At 34.1% G+C, this 12,629-nt stretch overlaps 1 long non-coding RNA gene across 1 annotated transcript in view; it reads left to right on the forward strand.

Moving 5' to 3' along the window:
- LOC306654915 overlaps positions 1 to 12,629 on the forward strand; it is a 74,883-nt gene that overhangs the window by 59,460 nt on the left and 2,794 nt on the right. The window lies entirely within an intron of this gene.

Below are 12,629 nucleotides of genomic sequence, written 5' to 3' on the forward strand. Positions count from 1 at the left end.
ATATTCTCTCCTATACTGTATACTAACCCTAACCTTCCCCATCCAGTTATTAGTCTGATTGAAACCCTAATATAAGGGGTTTCTTGGTAAGGGTAAATTATGAGATTTTAATTTTTTATAAATATACATGTATTTTTGTTTGTAGGTGGACACAATAACTTTATTTTATTTTTATGTGATGCTGAGGCTTGAACCCAGTACCTCACACTTGGGAGGAAAGCTCTGTACCACTGAGCCACACCCCCAGTCTGAGCTTTTAATATTTTTTATCCTGAATTTTTGCCCATTTAAAAACATCATATTTCAAAACAAATATTCACAGGAATGCCAAAATTCTAGTTTCCATCAGCACTCCCATTATTTTCCATCAATGGTAACATTGTACAACACTGTCTTGTATTAATAACAAAACCATGAAATTGACTTTGATATAATCCACAAAGCTTATTCAGATTTCACTATTTTTATACCTGAAGCCCTAACCCCACCCCATGGGTGTAGTTCTACATCTGTAGATTTTCTAATGCTGGCATAGAACTATCATAGATACAGAATTATTCCATACCCACAAAGATCTCATAGTACCCTTTTATAGTAATCCTTAATCTTGTCCCCTATCACGCATGAATCCCTGGCAGCTACTACTCTGCTCTCCATTTCTGAAATATTTGTCATTTTGAGAATGCTCTATGAATGGAATCATGTAGTATATTAACCTTTGAACTTCTTTTTTCACCCACTGTACTTCCCTTGAGATCCACCCAAGTTGTTCAATGTATCAGTAGTTACGCTTTAAAAAAAATTACTGATATATTTCTTTCTTAAGGCCATAATAAATATTTGTCTATGAAAACATTTTAAATATTCTAAAATGATTAAAGTTGTAGAGCTATTTAACTTGAATTCACTTGTTACATAGTACATATGACATCTCAACTTTGATAACTTGTTGCTGAACTGTTAGGGCTAATGAGAAGTGAGTATAAGAGTCAGGAGGTGCTTTTCTTCTGTCTGCCTCTGACCAATACTGCGACCTCACACTCATCAGTCAGTCTCTTTGTACCACTTCTTCTGTGGCTAAGGGTTGTCTGCCTGGCAGGGTGATTGTAAGAATGAAATGAGATGTAAAAGTCAAAATACAAATTTCTGTGCCATGTTAAAAATAAATATGTAAGCTAGGCACGGTGGTGTCAAGCCTGTGATCCTAGTGACTTGGGAAGTTGAGGCAGGAGAATCAAGAGTTCAAAACCAGCCTCAATGACAGTGAGGTGCTAATCAGTGAGACCCTGTCTCTAAATAAAATACACAGTAGGGCTGGGGATGTGGCTCAGTGGTCAAGTGTCCCTGTGTTCAATCCCTGGTACAAATAAATCAATATGAAAGTTACAAATTAAAAGGAAAATATACTGAAATGTTAGCTGTATTTGTATCTGATGTAATGAAGTTGACAATAAGAGATTTTTAAAAAAGAACTTGGTTTTATTTTTCAATTTTTCTGTAATTAATACATATTTTATCTTTGTTTTTGCTTGTAAAAATAACGCATACTTATTAAAAATTGAAACATGGCAAATACATGCACTGGAAAAAGAAAACCTATGACCCCCCCACACCCAGAATTAACTACTATGAACTGTTTGTTGTGTGTTCTATTTATTTTTGTATGTACAAAGTAAGCTTTTACTTTTAATTATTGAAAAAAAAATTAGGAATCTGTTGTGTACCTTGTTTTGCATTTGCTTCTTCACTAAGATACCTTAAACATTTTCCTGTAGCTATACATACTGTTTTAATAGCAATATAATTACTGCATATGTCTGTTCATTCACTTATTCATTTACCATTCATCGAAGCCTGCTGTGTTGAAGGTACCATGTGAGAAACCTACAATGAATAGTATATGATGCTGTGTTTTCATGGAAAGACATACATTCATAATGATTCATTTTTGAATTATTTGATTACAAATGTGATCAACACTAGGAAAGAGCAGCGTGGGGAACTACACAAGTGCCTGTCAGAAGACTTAACCTGGACTGGGAAGCAGGGAAGATTTCCCAGAAAAAATTAAATTTGAGGTGAAATCTAAGGATGCCTGTGTGAATTAGGAAATGGATGATGAATGAGTTGTATATAGAGGAATAGATATGTACATATATGACTGGAAGGCGGCAGATCAAAATGATAAATTGTGGATGGTAGTACTGCACAAGTTTTTCTAAATTTATATTTTTAATCTACCTACAGTGAACACGTACTTACCATTTAACTAAAATAAAAAGAAAAAATTATAAAACAACCTGTTGGATGTTTGACTGCTTGCTCATAGAAGAAAACAAAATGGATAAAATATACCTTACATTGGTAATACTCTGATGGTGTTACAGGTAGCTTTTGATTTTTTTTTGAAAACGGATTTTTTAAAAAGCAGTTTCAGATTTATAAAAAAAATTAAGGTGGCTGAGAGTTATCTCTCTCTCTCTCTCTCTCTCTCTCTCTCTTTCTCTCTCACACACACAGACACAGACACACACACACACACACACACACACACACACACACATCAGTTTCCCCTGTTAAAAACATCTTACATAGTATGGTGCATTTATTGCAGTTAATAAACCAATATTGATACATTATTATTAGCTGAGATCCATAGGTGATTCAAATTGCCTTAGTTTTCACCTGTATCCTTTTCTATTTCAGCCTCTCATCCAGGATGCCACATTAAATTTAGTTTTCAGGTCTCCTTATGCTCATTTTGGCTGTGACAATTTCTAGATTTTTTTTTTTCAAATGTCCTTGGTAGTAATGTAAAATATGTTTGTAGGATATCTCTATTGGAATCTGTTGCTGGGGATTGAACCCAGAGCCTTGTGCATGCCAAGCACACATTGTACCACTGAACTATACTTTTAGTCCCTCCCTTGAGAAAGTGAATAAATTATTAGGAATTCAGCAGAGGATATTTGTCTGTTCTCCCCCATTTATTTACTTAATCACATGTATGTGATGTCACATTTGGTATGAATTCATGGAGCTTTATTTTATACTTTGGGTTTTAATCCAGTATTACTTCACTTTATTGCTCAAATTATTCCAGTTGTGGCCATTGAATGTTCTTTCATTTGCTTCCTGTACCCCTTTGACATATCCCATCAACAAGGTTTTCTGATATTATGTATGTGTACTTGCTTTTAAGTATTTCCTTATTTCTTGTCAGTATAAGATGTTCCAGGCATATTTATTTCCCACCATAACCCCATAATGAGACATTTTTCTCAAGGAGTCCTGCTTCTTTTTATTGGAAAATAGTGTTAGAAATCAAGATCTGGTGTTATTTTTTTCTTACTATTCTGGTTTATTTCTTACTATTCATCTTCTTTTAAAAGACTTCTGTTAAACCAAATATAAATTCTGCCATGCCAAATATATGCTGAGTAATTTAATGTCCATTTCTAACTATTTAGTTCCTGCTCATCTTTCTCCTTTAGACATCTTTCAGGGTTGTCCTTGTGATGCAAGCTAGCCAGGGAAATCTAAGTGCAAGTCTCCTGGAAGGGCTTTTTTTCCCATAATCAGAAGTCAAGGAGGAACCAGGAGCAGTGGCGCACACCTATAATCCCAGGGGTTTGGGAGGCTGAGGCAGGAGGATCTTAAGTTCAAAGCCAGCGTCAGCAACTTAGCAAGGCCCTAAGGAACTCAGTGAGAACCTGTCTCTAAATAAAATACAAAAAAGGGCTGAGGATGTGGCTCAGTGGTTAAGTGCCCCTGGATTCAATTCCTAGTACCTCCTTAAAGCGGGGGATGTAGCTCAGTGGTAAAGTCCCATCCCCATCCCGCCAGCCCACCCCCTTGTCACTCCATTTCAATCTCTAGTACTACAAAGAAAAAAGAAAAAAAAAAAAAAAAAAAAAAAAAAGGAGGATATCTTTGGACCCTTCAGCTTCTTCCTGCTAGGAATATGGAATTAATGCCTGGAGGTTTTAGCTTGAGTTGTTCTGTGATGTCATTGCTGACCTGCACTTGAACCATCCCTAGTCTGCCCAACTCCAGACTTCTTGCTGCCCTGATCAAAGTAAACTGTGTTTAAACAATTGTTACCAGACTTCTCTGTAATTGTAGCCCAGTACTCTGTCTTAGCCAATTTAGATACCAACTTGGTTGATAGAATTATTGCTCATTTATTTACAAAACATTTGTTGAGGACCTGCTTAAGATTTTATAAAATAGAGCACGAACAAAGGAACTCTACTGATATCACCTGTTCCCTCTGAACCCAGGTTTAATTGTGGTATATGGAATCAAATAATTATGTAACCATAATTAAAAATGTCATGTAGTAAATATTGTCATTTATTTCTCTTGTATTCCTTGTATCAACAAAAGATTTCACTGTTTGCTTAGTTCCAGAACAGATACTAGATTTTTCCTTTTCTCTGACTCTTCACATCCATTTGGTTTTCACCCCATTTTCCAACCTTATAAATATTTTTTGCCCAATTTTTTTTATTTCCATTGTTCCTCCACTCAATTTATGAGTTTTGATCCTCACAAATTTCTCATATAGTTTATACACTTTTACTTACACATCTCATCTCCTGAAGATTCTTTCTAGAAGTCAGATTTAAAGTCTTTTCTTTCCTGTAAATTTTTGTATTAACTCCACATAGTCTGTAAAGTTCAACTTTTTTCTCTCTCTTGAAAGCCCTTCAGGATCAGACCCTGCCTCTCCACCCAGCTCCATCTTATGGTAATGTTCCTACACAAAACCCACTCCACCAGACACACCCTGACTTAATTCCAAACATTTAACAATTTCTGTCTTTGGTTTTCTGGGTCCTCATTTATCTCAAAACATTCCTTTAAGCCTGAAATTCTTACTATTTTCAATACCTTTAGTTTTTAAGACTTGGAATTTGTCTTTAGAAGACTTTCCTGAATTCTCAGCCTATCTCTTTGAAGAGTGCTGTATTCAACCTCTTATCACACAGTTGTGGCAGTTATCATATTGGGAATACCTCTTGAATTCTTGTATTTTTTATCTGTGCTACCACCACTTGCTGTTTTAGGCTGGCATTGTAACAATCTATTTCAATGGTCTCTCTGCTCCTACTTGGATAACTTGTAAAATATTTTACTATTTTTATTTTTAATTGACACATAATTGTATGTATTTGTGGGAGTACTGTGTGATAACACTATACAAGTATAGTATGTATTGAACAAATCAGTAATTGTCATTTCCCTCTTCTTAAATATTTATCATTTCTTAGCACATGCCTGTATTCTCAGCTACATGGGAGACTCAAATTTGATATCAAATTTGAGACCAACCTGGGCAATAATAGCAAAACCCTGCCTCAGAATAAAAGTTAAAAAGGGATAAAGATGTAGTTCAGTGGTCAAGCACTTAAATAGCATGCGGCAGGTCCCTGGGTTTGATCCCTAGTACTGCCTCTACCCCAAATCATTTATTTGTGTTGGAATACTTCAAACTCCTGTTTTTTAGTTCTTTATAAAGTATATAAGGTATGTGAACTGTAATTACCCTGCTGTGCTGGAGAACATTAGAACTTACTTCTCCTGTTTGTACATCAGTACTCATTACCAGACTTCCCTCAATCCTTCCTTACTCTACTTTTCCTAAGTTCTAGAGATGATTATTCTACTGTGTATTTCTCTGAAATCAACTTTGTTAGGTTCCACATATGAATGATATTATACAGTATTTTTCTCTCTATGTGTGGGTTATTTCACTTAACACAATGTTCTCTGATTCCATCTGTGTTGCTGGAAATGACAGGATTTCATTCTTTTATGACTAAATAATATTCCATAAAATCTATTCTTTATATAGTATCAAGTTGTTTTTTCAAACACTGGATGGATCTGATCATTATAACCATGTGTTTAAAAACGGTCTTCTGGTTCCCTAAGAATATTGGGCTATAAACTGAAACCTAACATGGCCTATAATGCCCAGCATTAGGTTTGCTCCTGCTTATCTACTTCTTGAGCTTCAATTGTTTTCTTTTTGTTCTTCAAATATATCATACTTCATGTTATCCCAGGGCCTTTTCACATGATATTCCCATCTGAAACATTCATCATTTAGATTTCATCCTTCAGCTTCCAGCACTTCCTCAGAATATCCCTAACCCAGGTCTAGGTCAGGTTCCTTTTTAATGTAAGTCTCCCTCATCGATTTTTTTTTTTTATTAGAGCTTTATAGTTACACATAGTAATTTGGTTCATCCTGACAAACTCATACATGCATGGAAATCTATTTCAGTTTATGACCCCCCCCCCTTGCCATTCCCATTTTCTCTTCTGTCCTCCTCCCTTTCCCCTTTCTCTACTCTACTAGACTTCCTTTCATTTGTCTATTAACTTATATTTGATCCTCACTCTGTTTTTTGCATAAACTTGTGAGGTTGAGCAAATTGAAGAGCATATAATTGCATTTATTTTTCAACCCTGATTATAGCTCTTATCTTTAAAAGTAGCTTTTCTGCGTCTACACTTTTAGAAATCTTTATTTATATACAGCAGCTCATTTCCCATTAGATCACTGTCCCTTCTGGAATTTATGGTCAATTCCTTAAATATGACTCTTATCAGTGTCCTAGATTCCTTTGCTTAAAACTCTTTACAGTCCAACCCATTTTTCTCTCATACTTGTAGTTCTGGTTTCTTCATTCTGTTTTTAATGTTTTGGTAAAAAAATCCCACAAGAGAATGCAATTATCACTTTGTTCAGAAAAGTTCTGAGTAATGTAAGCACTGCTTAAATGTGTGCTGCAACCAAACTAGGATCATAAGGGATTTTTAAAGGAGAAACTCAGGGACCCCCAGACCCAAATCTTCCCTTTAGTTCTTTATGTAATTTCATGAACTCCTGAAAAACATACAGATTTTATTATAAGTTTAAGCATGTATTATAAAATCATAGACTCAATGGTTTTAAAGAGACTTTAGATTCATTTAGTTTTAGTCCTGATTTCTCTGTTCAGTGTCACTTGATTTCTGAGTGTTCTTTATCACTATATATGTAAGAGATAGTTTTCCATACAATGAACTGAAATCACTGTCCAACAGTTTTCATGCCCTGGCTTTTGTTCTCGGCACTGTTTGAGGAATGATAGCTGACATGTTTGAAGACGGCACCTCAAGCCCTCCTCCCTAAGTAGTTTTTCTCCAGGAAGAATAGGCCTTGTTTCCCTATATTGTGGCCTGAAGTTCTTTTGTTATCCTATTTGAATATATAAAATGTTGAATTTTTTGAATGTTTTGGATTATTTATCACTATGTCCCCTTTCCCATCAGTATAAGTAATAACAGTGAGGTAATATGAAGCAAGTTAATAGGTTTTATGGCAAATCAAAACTATACAAGATAAATTAATTGAAGGAACCTACAAGATACTATTTGATATTTAGCTCATAGATCAGAAAAATATATTTATCCAGTTTTTTTAAAAAATGTGTGTGTGTCAAAATGGGAGTGGGAATAGAGGACAGTGGGATGATAGAAACTAGTATAGGTGATGATTTATCTGCTCTATGACCACTTCCTTCACTTTATTATATCATTTGATACTAGTTACCATTACTACCATTGATTAGCTGCTCATTTCATAAATACAGTTTTCAATATTTTGTCACCTTCCACATGTAGATTGTTATTGTTTAGCTGTAAAAAGGTGGATTTTTCTCCTTGCTGGAAAACACACTTTGTTATTAATGATAACTTGCAGTAGCTTTATGATCATTCTTCCTGTCTCTATGGAAGTACAGATCTATCACTTGCTGCTTGAATTAGGAGAGTCAAAAGTAGTGGTGACAGTTGAATTTTATGAAGCATAAAACCTTAAGGATAATTTGTCAGCGATTTTTAAGATTTTTCCTTTAACTTTTCTTTTATCTTACTCTGAGATAAATGAGACAAGATACATTCGTCTCTGGTAATGATATACACTGGTGCCCTTCTGCTCTTTTGTTACTCAGTTGCTGACATGCTCATATCAAATGAAAATTATAAAATGACTTTATAACTAAGTATTTTATTTCCAATGAAAAATTGAAAAGGAAATATCCTCCTCCTTTTACTTGATATTTGTGGTTTTACTCTTCTTTTGAAACTCAAACATTTCAACTAGAATTGTTATCTTTCCAAGGGACAGCTTTTTCTAGATTTTTTTTCTTTGATTTTGTCTTTTAAAATAAAGAACTTTTGCATGATGTGATTTTGTTGACCCAGCTTTTCAATCCCCCCACTACTATCCTCCTCATTATAACCTTTGTTGAAAGGTGCAGGCCAGAAAGGGTCCTTGTGTATCATAAATAAATATTAATTTAGGGGTAATGCCAGCAGTACCAGAGTATCTGAAGTGAAACAGAGATGCTTAATCAGCCACAAAAGCTATTTACTGCTTCGTAAACTTCAGTGTTCAGGGTCACAAATATTATTACTATTCTAGGACTTCAGAAAAGTAATGATATATGAAAATTAATTTTTCTACACTTATAGTATGGAAGGTTTTCCTTCCAATAGAACTTGAAGTGAAGCTGGTATTTGGGAGAGGCATACATATCTGAAATTTATTAACTGAAATGTGTTCTGAAGGGACTTAAATACAAGTGAGGAGTATATTGAAAATGAATCAAGGAAGAAAAGGCTTTGTCTCTATAAAGTCTGAAGTTATACCTGTGAGTAAGTAGCAAAATCCTGCCCTATATTTATTGAGCACCTACTGTGAACTTGGGCTAGTAGATGCATTCCATGCATTAGCTTTGTTCTTTGTAGCCATCATGTAAACTGAAGTGATTTCATTTTTACACATGAGGACTTGGAGGCTGAGAGAGATTAAGTCACAAGGTATGCTTATTATGCCTGTGCTCGCCAGTGCTTCAAACTGTTACTGTTTATTAGATGGAAGTTTACATTAAAATAGCCATTTTATATTCATTCTGCTAAATATCTGTTTGCATACTTGACAAGTTAAATTGTGCCATGTACTTAAAATTTCAACCTTTTATTTATTTTGTTTAATAGGTATTAATGAGCTAGCATATTCCTAACACTTAGAAGTATTATGAGGGAGGTAACCAAATAAGAAGATCCAGCATTCCTCCTCAGGGTTATAAATGAAATATTTCAGTCTTATTTGAGGGCAGAATCAGAGAGCAAGTTTCCATTTTCCAGTATTTTGCCAGACCTTTTCCAAATTGTTCCCCTTCTGTTGGGATTGGGAAGGGCATATACAAGTTAAAATACACAATCCAAATACAAGGACCAATATGGAAAAAGGAGCTCATAATCTGGTTGAAATGCTTTGATTAAGATGAAATTGTATACAGTGGGAACCTAGAAGTAGTTATTAGAAATGGTTTTTCAGATAAAATGTCATGTCATCTGAGCCAAGGTAAAAGAAAAGTGGTTTGCACAAAATATAAGGGAAGGATTTTATTATACTAACATATGCTTGTATCTTCAGGTTGCTAACATAACTGTTTCCTTTATGATCTCTACTATGACTGTAGATCTTTTATTTTGGTAATATTTTCAAAAGGACCCTATGTTCTTTGAAAAAATGTCAGCATCAAATGTTAAAAAGTTTGGATTGTTGATGCTTACTTAAGATACTTTACTGACCATCAGGTTCACTTTCCTCATTTCACACATGAAACAGTTAAGGCCCAGATGGGCCATGATTTGCTTAATATCAGATACTATAAGCATCAGGCCTGGGGTGTGGCTTGGCTATTAGTCATGATATCTATTCTAATGTCTAGTTGAAAAAGGCATGGAGAGGAGTAGTGGTTTAATAATAAAAATAATTTATATTTTCATTTGTTATTTTTCTTCATTGGCTGTGGGAGGGAAGTGATTGAGGAAATATGTAGTAATAGAAGTATCCAAGATAGAATATGGACAACAATTTACTTAAGTGGTGCATGTGGAACTTTTACTTCAGAAAGTTCAGCTTTATAAAGTAAAATCACTTAATTTCTGAAGATATTTATAACGAATAATATAGTATGAAAACGGCTAATTTAATAAAAAGCCATATTGTGTGAGGCAGTGGTGGCAATAAAATTTGTAAGCTCAGATTTATTCGTGCATTCTTCCTTTAACTGGCCTTTCAACTCAAGTGACATTGATGGGAAAGCATGAAGTTGTGGAGAGTTTGGGATTTGGTTGACTCTAATTATCATCACCTTGAAATTGAACCCTGGATGACAGAGGAAAACAATTGAGATGTAAGAAAATGCTAGAAAGACAAAATAACCTTCAACTCGTCTATAAAAGGAATAATGAAGTGGTTCAAAATATAAATGCCAAATTCTATCACAAAACCATATCCTGGGATTTTAAATCTCTGTTTTTTCTCCCCTGAATCCAGAAATGCCCTTCAATTTCTAATGGTATTGGAAAATATTTTGTCTGTTGTTAGTGTTCTTCTAGTTGCCCCACACAGACTATAGAGTGCATACAGATAAACCAAATAATTTCTGAAAAGCAATGCAAATGATATAAAAATGAAAGAACACAAGGTATCTTCAGAATTCCAAACTTAAGTCTGAGAGTTTAGACTTGAAATATTTAAGAGGTCTTATTGATTCCTTCTTTTACTTCCTTAAACTCTAACTAGTTGTTCTTCCTCCATCACCTTTCTTAAAAATGCTCTGAAAAATTCAGGATCAGGACCAAAAAGAGAAATGGCTGAGCAAAAATGTGCATGTTAACTGCCATTATAAGGAGAGCAAAGTGGGTAGTGCCATATATACTTGCTGGTAAGCATAATCAACAGTAAATATAAAAAAAATGCATTATAAAAAGAAAGAAACAAAAACAGTAAATATAGAGTGAGAGCATAGGTTAGATTATTTCCAAGTTCCTTTCCTGTTCTAAAATTCCTGCCAGGACCCTATTTCATAGTTCTTCCTGCTCTCTGTCCATTTTCTATTTATTCTACTCTATCCATCAATCATATCTATTTCCAGAAAACTCAGTAGTAATTATTTCTTCCTTTGTCTAGTTCAAGAACTTTAATGACTCTTCATTACATGTAGAATTCAGTCCAAACAGTGTTTCTGAGTACCTTCCTAACCCTCTTTATGGGCTTTCCCCTCTGCCCACTTTTGTTTATTTAATATAATTCTACTTTCCTATGAGTATTCTCAATTGTTGCATACCCCAATAAAATTTTGTTAAGCAACATAACTTATTAGGAATTTAGTTTCTTTACCTTTATGTGGAAGATAATTAATGTCCCTTATGTATTAACTTAGTGATTTCCAATATACATACCATTTCCCCATATAGTTTCATTTTATCTTTCTAATTTATAGTAGTGGGAAATGAATTACACACACTGTACACAAAGTACCTATAAAAAAACCCAGGTCCAAATAGATGAGGTGATTTGTATATGACGGTTGTTCTCAAACTTTGTAATCTCAGGAAGTACCATTCCAGTAGTACCCCGCAAAAGAAATATTTAGGAGGAAATCTAATAGAATATTTACAGAATCTATAGGTGAAAGACTACAAAACACTGATAAAACAAAAATCAAAGATCAAAATAAATGTAGGGAGATATTGTGTTCATGGTTTGGAAGACTCAATATTGTATATTAATTCTTTTCAGTTTGGTCTGCAGATTAAACACAGTCTTATTTAAAATCTCAGCAAATTATTTTATAGATGTCAACAACTTGATTCTAAAGTTCTATGTACTGCAAAAGACCTACTATAGCTCAGTATAATTCTGAAGAAAATGAACAAAAGTTAGAGTACCTGACTTCAAACTTACTATAAGGCAATAGTAATCAAGACATTGTGGTACTAGTGAAAGAATAATTTATAGATTAGTAGAACAGAATAGAAAGTCCAAAATAAATCCACACAAATATAGTCAACGGATATTTTTAGAAATATTTTTAGTTGTAGAGGGACACAATACCTTTATTTTATTTATTCATTTTTATGTGGTGCTGAGAATTGAACCCAGAGCTTCACACATGCTAGGCAAGTGTGCTGCTACTGAGGTACAACCCCAGCACTAACCAACTGATTTTTAATAAAAGAGCAAATGGAGAATGGATAGTCTTTTCAATGGTGTTGAAACAATTGGATGTCCATATGCAAAACAGACATAGATTTAACTTAGACATCGATTTTACAGTTTATACAGTAATTCACTAAAAATGAATCAGATATAACTGTGAAATGCAAAATTATGAAACCTATTTCAAAAAATGGGAAATCTATAAGTTCTTAGCTTTGGTGATGAATTTTAAAATACATTTATGCAAGGAAAAAAATTGGTTATGTTGAGGCTTTTATAATTAAAACTTCTGCTCTGTGAAGGACAGTTAAGAAAATAAAGAGAAGCCATAGATGGTGGAAAATATTTGCAAAACACCTATCTGATAAAGGATTTGAGTCCAAAATATACAAAGAACTCTTAAGACTCTACAAGAAGAAAACCCAGTTTAAAATAGGTGAAAGAGGGTTAGGGCTGTAGCTGAGTGACAGAGAGCACTTGCCTAGCACCTTTGAGGAACTGGGTTCAATCCTTAGAACCTCATAAAAATAAGTAAAATAAAGGCATGCTGTCC

Source organism: Sciurus vulgaris (assembly GCF_902686455.1).
Source record: "Sciurus vulgaris genome assembly, chromosome: 2".
Lineage (NCBI taxonomy): Eukaryota > Metazoa > Chordata > Mammalia > Rodentia > Sciuridae > Sciurus > Sciurus vulgaris.